The sequence below is a fragment of the Nicotiana tabacum genome, chromosome 22, assembly GCF_000715075.1.
Source record: "Nicotiana tabacum cultivar K326 chromosome 22, ASM71507v2, whole genome shotgun sequence".
In the NCBI taxonomy this organism is placed as follows: Eukaryota; Viridiplantae; Streptophyta; class Magnoliopsida; order Solanales; family Solanaceae; genus Nicotiana; species Nicotiana tabacum.
Window position 1 is genome coordinate 177,043,192 of NC_134101.1, and position 15,279 is coordinate 177,058,470.

The 15,279-nt window shown below is 36.7% G+C and overlaps 1 long non-coding RNA gene across 1 annotated transcript; it reads left to right on the forward strand.

Moving 5' to 3' along the window:
- Positions 1 to 8,312: 8,312 nt before the first annotated feature.
- Positions 8,313 to 10,157, forward strand: LOC142176774 (uncharacterized). Its single transcript, XR_012705571.1, has 2 exons — positions 8,313 to 8,396; positions 10,046 to 10,157. It is a non-coding gene; the product is annotated as an uncharacterized LOC142176774 (long non-coding RNA).
- The last annotated feature ends 5,122 nt before the right edge of the window (positions 10,158 to 15,279 follow it).

Consider the following 15,279-nt stretch of genomic DNA (forward strand, 5'->3'; position numbering starts at 1 on the left):
CAAAGGATTGAAGAAATCAGGCGTCCACCTGGAGAATGAGGATAAAGAAAAAGAAGAAGTCAGGCGTCCACCTGGAGAATGAGGACAAAGAATTGAAGAAGTCAGGCGTCCACCTGGAGAATGAGGATGAGAATTGAAGAAATCAGGCGTCCACCTGGAGAATGAGGATGAGAATTAAAGAAATCAGGCGTCCACCTGGAGAATGAGGATGAGAATTAAAGAAGTCAGGCGTCCACCTGGAGAATGAGGGCAAAGAATTAAAGCAGTCAAGACACCCACCTGAAGAACGAGGGAATACAATTGAAGTGTTGAAATCAAAAGCCCGCTCATATGATAAAGGAGCACACCTAGAATCAATAAAGCAGAGAAGTCCAACAGAATCCCCAACAAGAAACAACAAGAGTTCCAAAAGGAATACGGAATAAGCCAAATGCCCAAGAGTCACCAAGATATCAAGACAACAAGAAACGCAAGGGCATGATCTAGATAAGATTTTTATAATTCATGTACCATAATCTAATTTAGCTTTTTGTATTTCCTTTAAAGTAAGGTGTAATAAGGAGGTCAGCAAGCAGTAAAAACAGCACAAAGCAGCAGTAACATCACAGTCTCATGGTAGTCCCAGCTACCAAAAATTCCCGAACTACATTGACCTGATTCCTTTATAGCCAAGGATATGTAGGAAACCTTTGAAGCAGAGGTTCGGTCAAATCTTTCTAAAAATGCTTCCCACGGAGTATTCGAACGGGCAAAAAATCGCTCGTGTCCGCTCACTTTATCTTTGTACGAAAACACTTCAAGTTTCCGCACAAAGAGGGGCAGCTGTGAGAACGTAATTTTTGCCTTACGAAAAACTACTCCAAAATAAATCAAAAAATAAAATAAATTTCTTTTACTGCGTAATTTTTGAATTTGGCGTGGTGTTAAATGTTTGTGTTATGTCCGTAAATGTTTATTTTTGTCAAAATAAATCAAAAAATAAAGTAAAATACATATTGCATGCATATAGGATTTAATTGTGCATTTAAGAGATAATTTAAATAAAATCGCAAAAAAAATACGCATTGGTTCTATTTTAAATGTTTTACTGTATGATTGATGTTTTTGTCTATGTGTTAAATAATGGTTATAGAGTAATTAATATATTTTTTGTGAAGTTAAAATGGTTTTATAATTTTTTTTTAATTAGAAAATGAATTAATTGAAAAAAAAAACATACTAGTAAAAGATTGGACCTGGATTAAAATCCAGGCCCAAATCAATTAATTCCCTTCACAAGCCCAATCCCAACAGCCCCTGTCCGGTCCAATTCAAAGCCAGAACCAAACGACGTCGTTTGGTCATCTCTCATCAAGGGCCGTTGGATTAAATCCAATCAACGGCCAAGATCTCATCACCCGAACCCAAGACCCTTACCCGATCCATTGACCCGGTTCAACCCGTCCCCCAACTTAAACCAAACGACATCGTTTGGTTAAGTGAATAGATCCTAGCCCTCCATTCTAATTGATCCAACGGACGATACTAATCCACCCTACCCCTATATAAATCCCAAACCTTACCCAGCCCCTAACTGAACACCCCCCTCTCCGCTCCTGTTCATCATCGTTCCAAACAGACCCCTAACCCTAGCCGCCCCTATTCCCCTTCGCCTGAAACCCGGCGGCATCAACGCCGCCGGTCACCAACTTAACACCCTAGGACCTCCTGAACCTCCCCTACACGAATCCAACCTTAGTTTCCTTCGAATCAGGCCACAACTCTCCGAATCTTAAATCGAAGGTTGGCCTGAAAACTTGATCTAAACCAATCAGCCCCAAATTAACACCATGGCTTCCCCTAGTCATCCTAAGTATGGATCTGTTGGTTGTTAGGTTCGAATCCGTTCGGAACTTCTCGAATCTTCTTTTGAAGATTCGGACCAAACAAAAATTTACCCAGATTTGTTTCAAACTCACACCAGTTACCCTCCTGGCCTCCCTCGTGCCTAGAATATCTTTGGTTCTTCTCGAATCTGACCAGAAATGGTTAAATTCCAAATCGTGTTTTTAAGAACCCTAAAAGAAAAAAAAACCAAACTTCTGGATTCTGTGCCTATTAAATGAAGATTGAGGTTTAATCGACCTTAGTCGAAGTATTTTCAGTGGAAAATACTTCGACTAAGGTCAGTTTGATTTCAAACAAAAAGGTCCAAATCCAAGTTGAGTTCGAATGAAGATTCAGAGGTATTTTTTCTATTTCTTTTTTGTATTCTACGTGTATTGTTGTCTGTTTTAATAGCTTTTTAATTTTTCATATTCATTTTTGATCAATTCTGTCCTTTCTGTCTCTTACCTATTTACTTGATCCGAATGTGAATAGTTCTATTGTTTGTGATTGTTTGCAATGTGTGTAATCGACTCGATTAAGTTCGTCGATTAGTTATATTACGAATTTTTCATTTTCTGAAAATGTTGACTGAAACAGTCTGATTCTATTGTTTGGACTAATTATTGACAAATGTTGTAAATAGTCAATTGATTAGTATTCGTCAATTAAATCATGTTTGTTTATGAATTAGTGAATTCAAATGTATGCTGTATTGTTGTTTTCTAAACGGGACATTGTCAGTATATTGACAATGCTCCTGTATTTGTTTGCTTTTAATTCAGTTTTGAATTCCAGTTGAAAGAATCCTGCATGTTTTGTATAATGTTAAGTTTGTTTTATTCAGTTGATAATTCCCTATTTTAATTCAGTTTTTGTCAGTCAGCTATTAGAGATGTAATACTGTTTCAAAATCATAGGATTGGTTATAGCTGTAAATCAGGAGATAACTAAGTTTGTACAGATTTTAGAAACTGTTTTGCTATAGGTTCTGATTTTTCAGTAATAACATTAGAATTTCAGGGGCATTTCTGGGAATGAGCAGTAAAAAACAGGGTGTTAGTACTAGTATATTATAATGTAATGTTAGTTGCTATTAGTTAATAATACTAATGGGGAACAAGGGATAATGGGCTGCTGAAAATCAGGGAAAAGGTTTTACATAATGGGATTTTCTGTTTTTTTAAAAAGAAGAAGGGGGTCCAAGAAGCACTTAAATTGCCTAGGACCAGCCCTGTATAAATACAGGAGCTGGACAGACAGTTAAAGGAGAGAATTTTTTGAGTGAGAAACACAGAATTTAGGAGAGTCTTTGAGGAATTTTCAGAAAAACGGGGAGAAAGTTTAAGAGTTCCCTTTGAAGAAATTTTAGGAAAATTGAGAGGGAGTTTCAGACAGAAGGAGAGTTTTAATCATTTTTTAGAGGGAGGGAAATCAGTTTTCAGAAGAAGGTTAGTTTGAGAGAATTTAGGAGAGGAAGAAGAAACAGAAAAGGAACAAAAAGAACAGTCATACACACACACAGATATACAGCAGCAGAAAACAGAAAAATCAAAAAAAAAAAAATGGAAATTTGAAACTGAAAAGATATTGAAATCTGAAATATTGTTTCTTTTGTTGAATCTGTTCAACCTTACTTGGTTCCACTGTTCAGTTAAAATCCGAAGTGTTTCTTAAAAGTACTTTACTGTGCATCTGGGCTCTTCGAATCCTATTCTTGTTCAGATTTTACTGTGTTATCAGTATATTCTACTGAATTTGTTACTGCTGCAACTGCTGAAACTTACTTCTTCTACCTCCATTTTCAGGTATATGTCTTTTAAATTTTAAGTTGGAATTCAACATGACTTGTTGATAAAGCTTGAACTGAAAGTTTATTTTTATTTGTCCAAGTTCATCAAGTTAAATTTCATTTTTGTTTCCTGTTAGTTAATTAGTAGTAAATTCAATTTGATAGCCATGGGCTATTTGTCTTACTTTAAAAGTTTGTATAAAGGTTTGTAATAATATTAGTTCATTATCTCATTAGTTTAATAAATTGTCAAGACAGGGAGTAAGGCATAAAAATGGACCATTGATTGCATCCCTTAATACTATTAACTAAATGCAAAGATAAAGAAGTTACATTAGTAGAATATCTTGTAATGAGTATGATTTTGTTTAGATTGGTATAAGTTATTATATGGTATGATGACGTGTATAATCATATGAGTAAAGTAAGTTGGTATAGCTCGTCATGATGACAGAACGTTATGAATGCTTACGCCAAATAATCGGGTTGCATATAATGTAACTTTGTTAAATTAACTTGCATAATAATTCCCTTTTTACAAATTCGATGCTTATCTACTTTCATAAAAAAAGTAACCAAGTAATTAGGCCTATTAGATTAAAAGCAAGTGTATGAGAATGAAAAGAGATGTACAAGCATAGATTTCCACATTTTACATCATTGATAATTAAAAATAGAATTTGCATTAAGTAAACAATGAAAATTCTCGAAAATATTTCCTTCCCTTTATGAATTATTTATTTTTAGTTCCATATGCCATTTATTCTTCGGCATGTATATATATATATATATGTCATATATTTTTTTTAAAAAGATAGTATTAATCATATTTTTATTATGTCCTTTGAATTTGAACAGTTGGAATAAATTATTTATATTCGGAAAATATAATCAACGGTCAACATTTAATATTGTAAGTTCTTTGAAACCTTAAATGGGAATTTGTCATGAGTTTCATATAAAAATGTATGAATAATTTGTGGAAAAATCCTTAATATCATTGCAAATATTTTTGCGCAATTAGGGATACGTTCGCGTACCTTGATTATATTTTAGAAGCAAAAATTCGGATTATGCGTACGCGCAATTTCGAACAAATATTTAGTAAAAGGATTTATCCAAAGACGTTAAATCAATTTCATAAAAACCCGAGATGTACGGTTCACTATTCAATAAAAATAAATATTCTTGATTCAACACAATCTCGGAAAAATGATTGCTTAAAATATTATCAAAAAATTATTGTGTACACGTACGCGTGACACAATTCCGCATTTTTAAATTTGTAACACGAATATACGTACGCATAATTCGATTCGAAGAAGGGTCCTTAATCACGATAAGTATAAGCGGTAGTAAAATCAGATAACATCAATATATTTAATAAAATCAAGATGATTAAGCCAATAATAAAAACAGTTAAGCGACCGTGCTAGAACCACGGAATTCGGGAATGCCTAACACCTTCTTCCGGATTAACAGAATTCCTTACTCAGGATTTTTGGTTCGCAGAAAAATAAACAGAGTCATATTCTCCTCGATTCAGGGATTATAATTGGTGACTTGGGACGCTTCAAAATTCCCAGGTGGCGACTCTGAAACAAATAAACAAATCCCGTTTCGACTGTCCTTTAATTGGAGAAAACTCCCCATGCGCCCCGCGGGCGCGGGAAAGAGGAGGTGCGACAGCGGGTATGCATTTCTCTTTTCATTTCATGTTCTAGGTCGCCCACCAGTATAATGCGGGTATGCATTTATGTTTTCATTTGATGTTCTAGGTCGCCCACCAGTATAATGCGGTTATGCATTTATGTTTTCATTTTATGTTCTAGGTCGCCCACCAGTATAATGTGGGTATGCATTTCTCTTTTCATTTCATGTTCTAGGTCGCCCACCAGTATAATGCGGGTATGAATTTATGTTTTCATTTCATGTTCTAGGTCGCCCACCAGTATAATGCGGGTATGCATTTATGTTTTCATTTCATGTTCTAGGTCGCCCACCAGTATAATGCGGGTATGCATTTCTCTTTTCATTTCATGTTCTAGGTCGCTCACCAGTATAATGCGGGTATGCATTTCTCTTTTCATTTCATGTTCTAGGTCGCCCACCAGTATAATGCGGGTATGCATTTATGTTTTCATTTCATGTTCTAGGTCGCCCACCAGTATAATGCGGGTATGCATTTATGTTTTCATTTCATGTTCTAGGTCGCCCACCAGTATAATGCGGGTATGCATTTCTCTTTTCATTTCATGTTCTAGGTCGCCCACCAGTATAATGCGGGTATGCATTTCTCTTTTCATTTCATGTTCTAGGTCGCCCACCAGTATAATGCGGGTATGCATTTATGTTTTCATTTCATGTTCTAGGTCGCCCACCAGTATAATGCGGGTATGCATTTATGTTTTCATTTCATGTTCTAGGTTGCCCACCAGTATAATGCGGGTATGCATTTCTCTTTTCATTTCATGTTCTAGGTCGCCCACCAGTATAATGCGGGTATGCATTTATGTTTTCATTTCATGTTCTAGGTCGCCCACCAGTATAATGCGGGAATACATTTCTGTCTTTTCATTTCTGTTCTAGGTCGCCCACCAGTATAATGCGGGCATACATTTCAGTTTTTCATTTCCAGGTCGCCCACCAGTATAATGCGGGTATACATTTTCATTTCATGTCCAGGCTCCCACCTGTATAACGAGAGGAATACTTTTCAGTCTTATACTGCAGATTTTGAAGTCAGTAACCCCACTGGAAGGCAGAAGGTTACAACAAGAATCCCCAGCAGGAAACAATAAAAATCCCAACACCGGAAGGCAGAAGGTGGCAACAAGAAGTCCCAGCGCAAATTCAAGCGCATGAGTCAAAAGAAAGAAAAGACGCGTCTTGATGAATCTGATGAAGATAATCGTGTCCCCAGAGGAACCGCCAAAAAGCTTAATAAAGAAAGCCATGTCCCCAGCGGACCGAACAAAATGATGAAAACTGGTATTAAAAAAAAAAAAAAAAGCCAAGGGCCAGAAGTCTTGGTAAAAAGGCACCAGAGGAAACACAAACCGACAAAAAGCAAGGCAACCGGAGCAAGGGGGAAAACAGATAAGATTCTGTAATTTCTAGCTTAGTCTAGCTTCTTATTTTTTAAGCATGGTGTAATAAGGAGGTCAGCAAACAGTAAAAGTAGCATGCAACAGCAGTAACATTGCAGTCCCATGGTAGTCCCAGCTACCAAGACTTCCCGAACTACATTGACCTGATTCCTGTTTAGCCCAAGATATGTAGGAAACCTTTGAAGCAAAGGTTCGGTCAAATCTTTTTCAAAAAATGCTTCAACAGAGTACTCGGATGGGCAAAAATTGTTCGCTTTATCTTTGCACGAAAACCCTTCGTGTCTCCGAGCAAAGAGGGGCAGCTGTAAGCACGTGATTTTTGCCCTATATGAGAATTACTCCCAAAAAATTCAAAAATAAAATGATTTTTCTTTGGTGTGCAATTTTGTGATATTTTGTGATATTTTGAATAATTATTTGTATTTGTCTTTGCGTGTTTATTTGCTAAATTAATAAAAAAAATACAAAAATATGTCGCATTTTGCATGTAGGATTTAATTCTACAATTTATAATAATTAAATTTGTTTTACAAAAATAAAAAAAATTTACAAAAATAGGCATCGTTTGCATTTTTAGCATTTAATGTCCAAATATACAATTTTATGCTTAATTAATACTTAATTGTGCGTTAATTGTTATTGGGAGTTAATTTGCGCTTTTATAACTTAATTTAGTTCTTAATAATAGTTTAAGTATTTTATAATTTAGTTTTAGAAAAATAAAAGAAGAAAAGAGAGCGAAAATATAAAGAAAGTCGGAATTGGGCCTCTTCTTCAATTTCAAGCCACAGGCCCAAAAAAAAAATGGCCCAATCTTCCCTACGACCCAGTCCATTTCGAACTGGGTCAACCCAGTCCATAACCCAACACCCTATTATCTTGCATTTCAAAAAATAAAACAAAGAAAAACAAAATAAAATAAAAAATAGTAAGAAAACCCTAAAAAATGCCTAAAGCATCCGCCCCCCCCTATTCTCCTTCTTCTTCCTCAAAACTCCAAAGCACAACCATGGCTTCCCTCTCCCATTCCCCTCCATCTTCACGTCTTCATCTTTTCCGTCGACGTCGTCCATGGTTTCTCCGTTGCTTCATCTTCTTCGTCCGAACGAACATCGACGTCTTATGTCCAAGCTGCTCACCCTCGCCATGGCCAGTCGCCATTGTTGCTCACGCAGCTGCTACTGCGCTGCCTTCTTCTCCGACTGCCCTTACCCTCGTCGTCAACCCCCATTTCTGTCGATTACAGTCGACGACCAGGGACGACCACAAACAGCCCACCTGCTGCTCACGCAGCTGCTACTGTTGCCATTGCCTTCGTCGACCATTGCTTCCGAGTTGCTGCTGCCTCGTCCAGTTTTTCCTTTCCCCATTGCTGCGTCTTCAGTCGATGGACAGAACCAGTCGACAGAACCAGTCGACCACTTGCTCTCATGACTTCTGCTTCACTCCATCTCCTTCACGTAAACAAGTGAATCCCAACTGCCTTGTTCATGCACTTCTGCCGCGACAACTATTGCTGCTGCTTCGGCGCGGCTTCAGTTGGTTTCGTAGGTTCGTGTTCGTCGCCGTTTGGTCGAGCTTTGGCCGAGGTTCGTCGAGTCAGTCCATACATATTTCATGTCGATCCGGTTAGTGGATTTTTGAGTTTTATATTGTCCGCATTTTTGTTTTGATATTTTCGAATCTAAAATCGGCAAATGTTTGTTTTGTTTATCGTTTGACTTAATTTTTAGTTCATGTTCATATGTTGTTTGTTAGATAAATTTTTCAGATTTCAAAGGAAGGATTAATTAGTTATTTTTCATGTTTATTTCATGTTTGTATTGTTGTTTAAGTGAATATTTGTTAGTTTAATATTTGTTAGATTCAAATTGAAATTTAATTAATTGTTTCTTCAATTTGTTTCATGTATTTGATGTATTTTCCGGAAATTGTTAATATTGTTAAAGTTCAAGTTTAAATTCATAATTGTTTCTTCTTAGTTTTGTTTTGTCATTTGCCTAAAAGAATTTAGTTGCAATAAGGGAAGTATGTTGGTTTTAGTCATTTGAATCCGTCGTTTTTATTTTTAGATTTAATTCATGTTCATATTATGTTTGTTTGATTTTGAATCCGAAATGTGTATAGTTTGATTTCTTGTTTACCATTTGTGATTATTTCTTGAATTGGTCTCATAATCTTGTTTAAAGTTTAATATAAGAATTATTTGTTGTAATATTGTTAGAGTGGATTTTAAGTTCAATATGATTGAATTTAGAAATCTAAATATACTTGTTTGATTGTTATTGTTGTTTAAATCCGAAAAATAGATTTGTTGTTGCTAAAAATATTGTTCAATCAAATTTTAGTTGTTCTTGGTTGTTCAATTTGTGTTCATGTGATTTGTTGTTGAAATGTTGTTAAAATCATGTTCATGTGATATTGTTGGTATGATGTTCATCCGTGTTCATATTGTTGTTTGAACATTGTTAGAAATTGATCATATTGTCTATATTTTGGTTAAGTTTGATTAATTGATGTGTTATAGCTGATGAGTAGTTTGGTAAATTTGTAATACGTTCAGGGGTAGTTTGGTAATTTCAGTAAGGTCGGAAGGGGTAGTTTAGGAATTGTACATTTTGTAATTGTTTATTTGAAGCATGGAGGACAAAATAAAATGGGGTGGGTTGTGATATGATTATTTAATATAAAGAGGGGACAAGATTTAATTTAAAGGGGAATCTTGCATTATTTTATGTTAGGCATGGGGAACAAAATATAATGGGATGGTGTGATATATTTATTTAATGTAATGGGGATGAGTGGGAAGATAATGGGTTTGGTAGAGAAAGGGATTGATTTTAATTGATTAAAGGGTGGGGATTATATATATAGAAGTCTGGAAATCAGATAGGGGGACAGAGAAAAAAAAGAGATTAGAGAAAAAAAAGAGCTGAACATTTATTCCGGAAAAAAACATTGAAACTCTCAAGAAAAGAAAAACATACAAAGAAAAATAAAAAAAAAGTTGAAAATTAGAAGAGAAAGTAGTACACACCTGATAAATATTCTGGTATACAGGTGTAGAAATTAAGGGTTGAAGATTAACTAGCCTTTCAAAAAATCTGAAAATTTCCCTTGGTTTCTGTCCGTTATTTTCGGCATTCCTGGATTTTATTTTGAATTTTTCAAAGCTGTCACTGGGATTTTCGTTGACTGGTTATTGCTGGTTATTGTTGCTGTTGCTGTGTTACGTATTACGTTGCTGACTTTCTTCTTCTTATATTGACAATATCAGGTACACAACTGTAATTTTGGCATTTTGTAAGCTGAAATGAAGAATGGAGTGTTAAATTTTTAATTTAGTTTAATTTAATTTTTTGTATTGTATTTAGGTTATTCATGTATTATTATTCTGTAAATCACTGTCATTTGGCATAACTAGGCATATTATAGCGACATATTAAATAACGCCTTAACCAGATTATTAGGAAATATATTTAAGCTTGATTATTAATTAAAACTGTTTAATAACAAAAAATAGAAGAAATAACGTAAAAATGGCGTTATTGAATCAGTTTGGCAAAAATTGACTAAGTTCCTTATTCATAAGGTTTTTCGTCAACGATAAGTTAATCGGAATCATGTAGTCAATTTCAGTTATAACATGAATTAGTTTGCGAACAAGTATTAGGACATGATGTGAATTAAAACAAAGTTAGTTAAGGTTAAATTGTTTAAATTTTTTAGAAATATGGTTTAGTAATCAAGATTTTATTTTTCTTTCTTTCAATTTTCAGTATTTGTAAATAATTAGTTTCAATAAGCTTAAGTCTTACTAACAATTTGAATTTTAATCCAACTATGGGATAATTAGTTTTTTTATTTTTATTTTTTTTATTTTATTTTTCGACAAGTCCATGTTGTATTTATGATTATAATTTTTATTACTTTCTGTTAATATTTGTTTTTCTCTTCTATTTAATATGTCATTTTCAAGAATGTAGATATTGATTTTATATTTATAAACAAACTTAGTAATAATAAAAAGGTAGTCATTAAAGGATATTCTTAAAATAAGGAAGGATTTCGCTAAAAATAAATAGATGTAAATAATACAAAAATTTACAGGATTCTCCAATCTCATTTATTTATTTAATTATTTTAAAAAAATTACTTAGAATTTGGGATGGATTGTTTAGTGAATTTCACTTCCTTCCCCAAAGATAATGACGCGCTAGACTCTTTAGGCGCGATTTAATCAATTTTACCTTCTTAAACTCGGATGCGCATTTCATGCGACCCAAATCTAAATCCTAAAACATTGAATAAAAATGTGTTCCGGATTGCGGGTGCATTTCATGTGACGTAATCCAAAGACATGTTTTAAACGATGTTCACAATTTTTTTTAAAAAATAATAATAATAATAATAATAAAGTGGTAAAAAGTTAAATTTGCACATTGGTTCATAATTGTATTTAAAATCAGATAAATAAGCCGAATATGACAGTTGAGCGACCGTGCTAGAACCACGGAATTCGGGAATGCCTAATACCTTTTCCCGGGTTAACAGAATTCCTTATCCGGATTTCTGGTACGCAGATTGTAATATGGAGTCATTCTTTTCCTCGATCCGGGATTAAAATTGGTGACTTGGGACACCCTAAATCTCCCAAGTGGCGACTCTGAAATAAATAAGCAAATCCCGTTTCGATTGTCCTTTAATTGGAAAAAACTCCCTTGCACCCCCGCGGGTGCGGAAAAAGGAGGTGTGACACCAGTGCTTGAGCATTGTCGGCAAGTCGATCCTGGAACATCTCCATTTGTCTTTCCATTCTGGTCATTGCATCGTAACAGCGTCTTCTGTCGGCTTGGGCATCTCGTGCTTGTTTGAAGATCCGCTCCTAAAGAGTGGAGTTTGTTTTCCTTAATATCCCGATGCTCATTTCATAATCCCTTATGACTTGTTGCAGACGCTGCCTCCGGGCCATTGTACCTTTTGCCCATCTGACCTTTATTCTTGCTATGCAAGCTTCTGATCTCTCTAATTCTTCTCAGCTTTTGCTGACTTGATCCCTCAACTCTGCTATCAACCTTTCGTTGGAGCGATGTTTCTGCCGATCGCTGTTACTCTTACTAACTTGGCGAATGCGGGCTTTCAGTGTCTAGTTTTCTTTGGCTAATTTGTTCTTTTCACCCCGCTCGGAGGCGATTTGCACGTTGTTCTCAAATATAAGCTTTTCAACCTGTTGCTTTAGTTTTCCGATTTCAACCCGGTAGCCTTCCTCCCTTTTTAACCAGCCCCACTGTGCATGCGACGATTCCGCAAAGTCTTGGACGTGAGCTCTCTTAGTTGGTCTCTGGTGCTCAAGCTCTCTTCCGTACCACATGAGGTATTTTGGCGACACTTCGCCCTTGGCCCGATCTTGTACACAAGTATCTACTTTCAGGGTTTGACATTTATTCCAGATTCTCCGAACGGCTGCTTCAGGGAACTGCCTACCAGGCCCGATTTCGATCACCTGGCTACTGAGATCCTCTTCCTTCGGGATTATTTGATATCGCCCCAACTGCCTCAATACTCTGTTGGGCGCATAAGGCTGGATACTTTGGAGACCCATCAACAATAAATGAGACTCAGCGGTCGACATGTGTATGACCTCATCTATGGGTAGCCACTCAAATGCCCATTATATCTGATTTGCCGAAACCGAGCGCAGCAGCGTGACCCATTCAGCGACCCCTTCTGGCAGGTTGAAACCGTCGACCCTGGTGGGAAACTCTTTTATACAAGTCTTTTGTGATGACCCATATCTCAGCAACTGAGGGCGATGACATAGATGCTCTATCATCCACATTTGCAGTAGGATATTACATCCCTCAAAGAAACCTCCTCCGATTTTGCAAACAGTGAGCGCACGGAAAATGTCTGCTATTATCATTGGTGCCAGAGTGCTGTTGTCTTGTTTGAGCAAAGTGCTGACGACCCCGGCGATTTGTATGTTAATTTTCCCATCCTTTCTAGGGAACACCAGAAAACCCAGAAAGTCTATCATAAAAGCAATACATCTATGCCTCTCCCATTTCAACCAGCTTTCCCCACTGCAAATCTTACTCTCGGGATTGTTGAACCCTCTAAGATGACCGTACCTGTCGTACATAAATGCCAAACTACAAAACCCTTTTGATAACTCTGGGTTGTGTACCGTTCTGCGGATCTTTACGGTGTCTAGGAACTTGTGTATGGTCACGGTCCTTGGTGCAATGAGATACTGTTCTTTCATAGGGATTTTAGGACATCCAATGTACCCTGCCAACTCCTCCAGCGTCGGGGTGAGCTCAAAGTCCGAGAAGTGAAATACATTGTGTGCCGAGTCCCAAAATGAAATTAAAGCCCTGATAATTTCCCCTCGCGGATCGAGGTCCAACAATCCAACCAAATTTCCCAAGTATATTTTGACTGTATCTCGCCCTGATTCTTCTAAGTCGTTCCACCAAATGCGCAAGCCCAAAGGAACTTTGTTTATAATGGCCTCAGATGAACTCTTACTCGTGCTCATTCTGCACATTTATTAAGGTGATTTTAGACGAAAGCAAAAAATCTTTATTTTGACTCCAAAAGCATTTTTCCGTTTTTCCTTAATTTCGAGAAAAACAAAACTGACTTTCCCGATACGGCCTTTCAGCTCTTTAGGGGTGAAGATTTTAAGACCGTGGGATTTTAACCGGCCAAGAGGTAAGAAAAATGGCTAGAGACGGCCGTTTGTGCAAAGACAGCCTTCCGTCGTCCCTTTCGGGATCATTCGGCTATGTTTTGACAAAACAACATCACCTGACTTATTTATGACTCTTTTTATCGTTTTTCAAATTAGAAAACTCAATATTGCAAACACAGCCTTTCAACGTCTCGGGGACGAAGATTTTTAAGGTTGTGTGGGTCAACTGGACCAAATCTTAAAAAATGACCCAAAGGTGGCTGTTTATGCAAAGTCAGCCTTCCAGCGTCCCTTTCGGGAACATTCAGCTATGTCTTGATAAAACAGCGTCACCCAACTTCTTTATGACAAAATTAAAATTTGACATATATTTTTTTTTGGCTATTTTTTAGCAAAAGGGGAGGTTGGACACCACAAGACTTATTTATGACAAAATTAAAATTTTGACACGTTTTTTATTTATTTATTGGTTTTTGGCTATTTTAACAAAAAAGGGGGGTTGGACCCGATAAGGGTTGCCTACGTATCTCACATTCGGTGAGAATCAAACCCGCGTAGTTCGGGCAAGAAAATTATCTAAATCACGGATCCCGTTCTCTTTCTCAAAAATCAAAAATATTTGGACATTGCTTTTCTTAAATGAGAAACTCTTAATAATAATTTTTTTTTCAAAATTCCCGTTATCACCCACCGGTCAACATGCAAATTCGAAGCAAATTAAATGCGCTAACAGACAAAATGCCGCAAGATGGTCTTTTTGTTCCAGGTTGCTATTCCTAGACGGGCCCAACCCCTGTTTTGAGCCCCCTAAGTCAAATGCAACATGATGCAAATAAGCGTTTTCCTACTAGGGATCCGGCATGAAGTTATGTTTTACTAAGCTTCAAACTGGGCTTTGTTCTAGACCTGGCTTACCCGAGCGGACAACTCGAGTCGAGGAGGGGGCTACGTACCGGGGATCCGCAGGGTCGTCCGGCTTTGTAACTTATCCGAGCCTCTTTCTACTTGGGTATGACACTAACAGAATAGGGAGTCTCGACCAGCGAGCTTCTCCCCGGAGGTAAGAAGAGAAGGGTTTCGGCACAATTTATATACAGTTCAAATAATATCAAAGCGGTAAAAACATCATTTAGCACATTGAGCCCAAACATGTAACAAAATCAGATAAAACCAAATATAACAATTTATCTAAGCTCGAATTTCTAACCCTGAACCAGTGGTTCTGGGTAATAATATTTTTCCCCAGCAGAGTCGCCAGAGCTGTCACACCTACTTTTTCCGCCCCCGCGAGCATACAAGGAGTTTTTTCCAATTAAAGGACAATCGAAGCGGGATTTATTTATTTATTTCAGAGTCGCCACTTGGGAGATTTATGGTGTCCCAAGTCACCAATTTAATCCCGAATCGAGGAAAAGAATGACTCCATATTACAGTCTGCGTACCAGAAATCCGGATAAGGAATTCTGTTAACCCGGGAGAAGGTGTTAGGCATTCCCGAGTTCCGTGGTTCTAGCACGGTCGCTCAACTGTTATATTCGGCTTGATTATCTGATTTTATACAAATATGAACTTATGTGAAAATTTTAACTTTTTACCGCTTTCATAATTATTATTATTTTTTTTACAAGGAATTGCAACGTTGTGAAAATGTACCTCGAACCGCGTTACAATCAATGTACCCGTGGTCGTCGACACACTTTGACTCCGTTGAGATTTGGATTTGGGTCACATCGATGTGCACCCGAGTTTAAGAAGGTAAGATTTATTAAGGCGCGTCCTAAAGAGACTAACGTATTGTTATTGTTGTTTTAGGA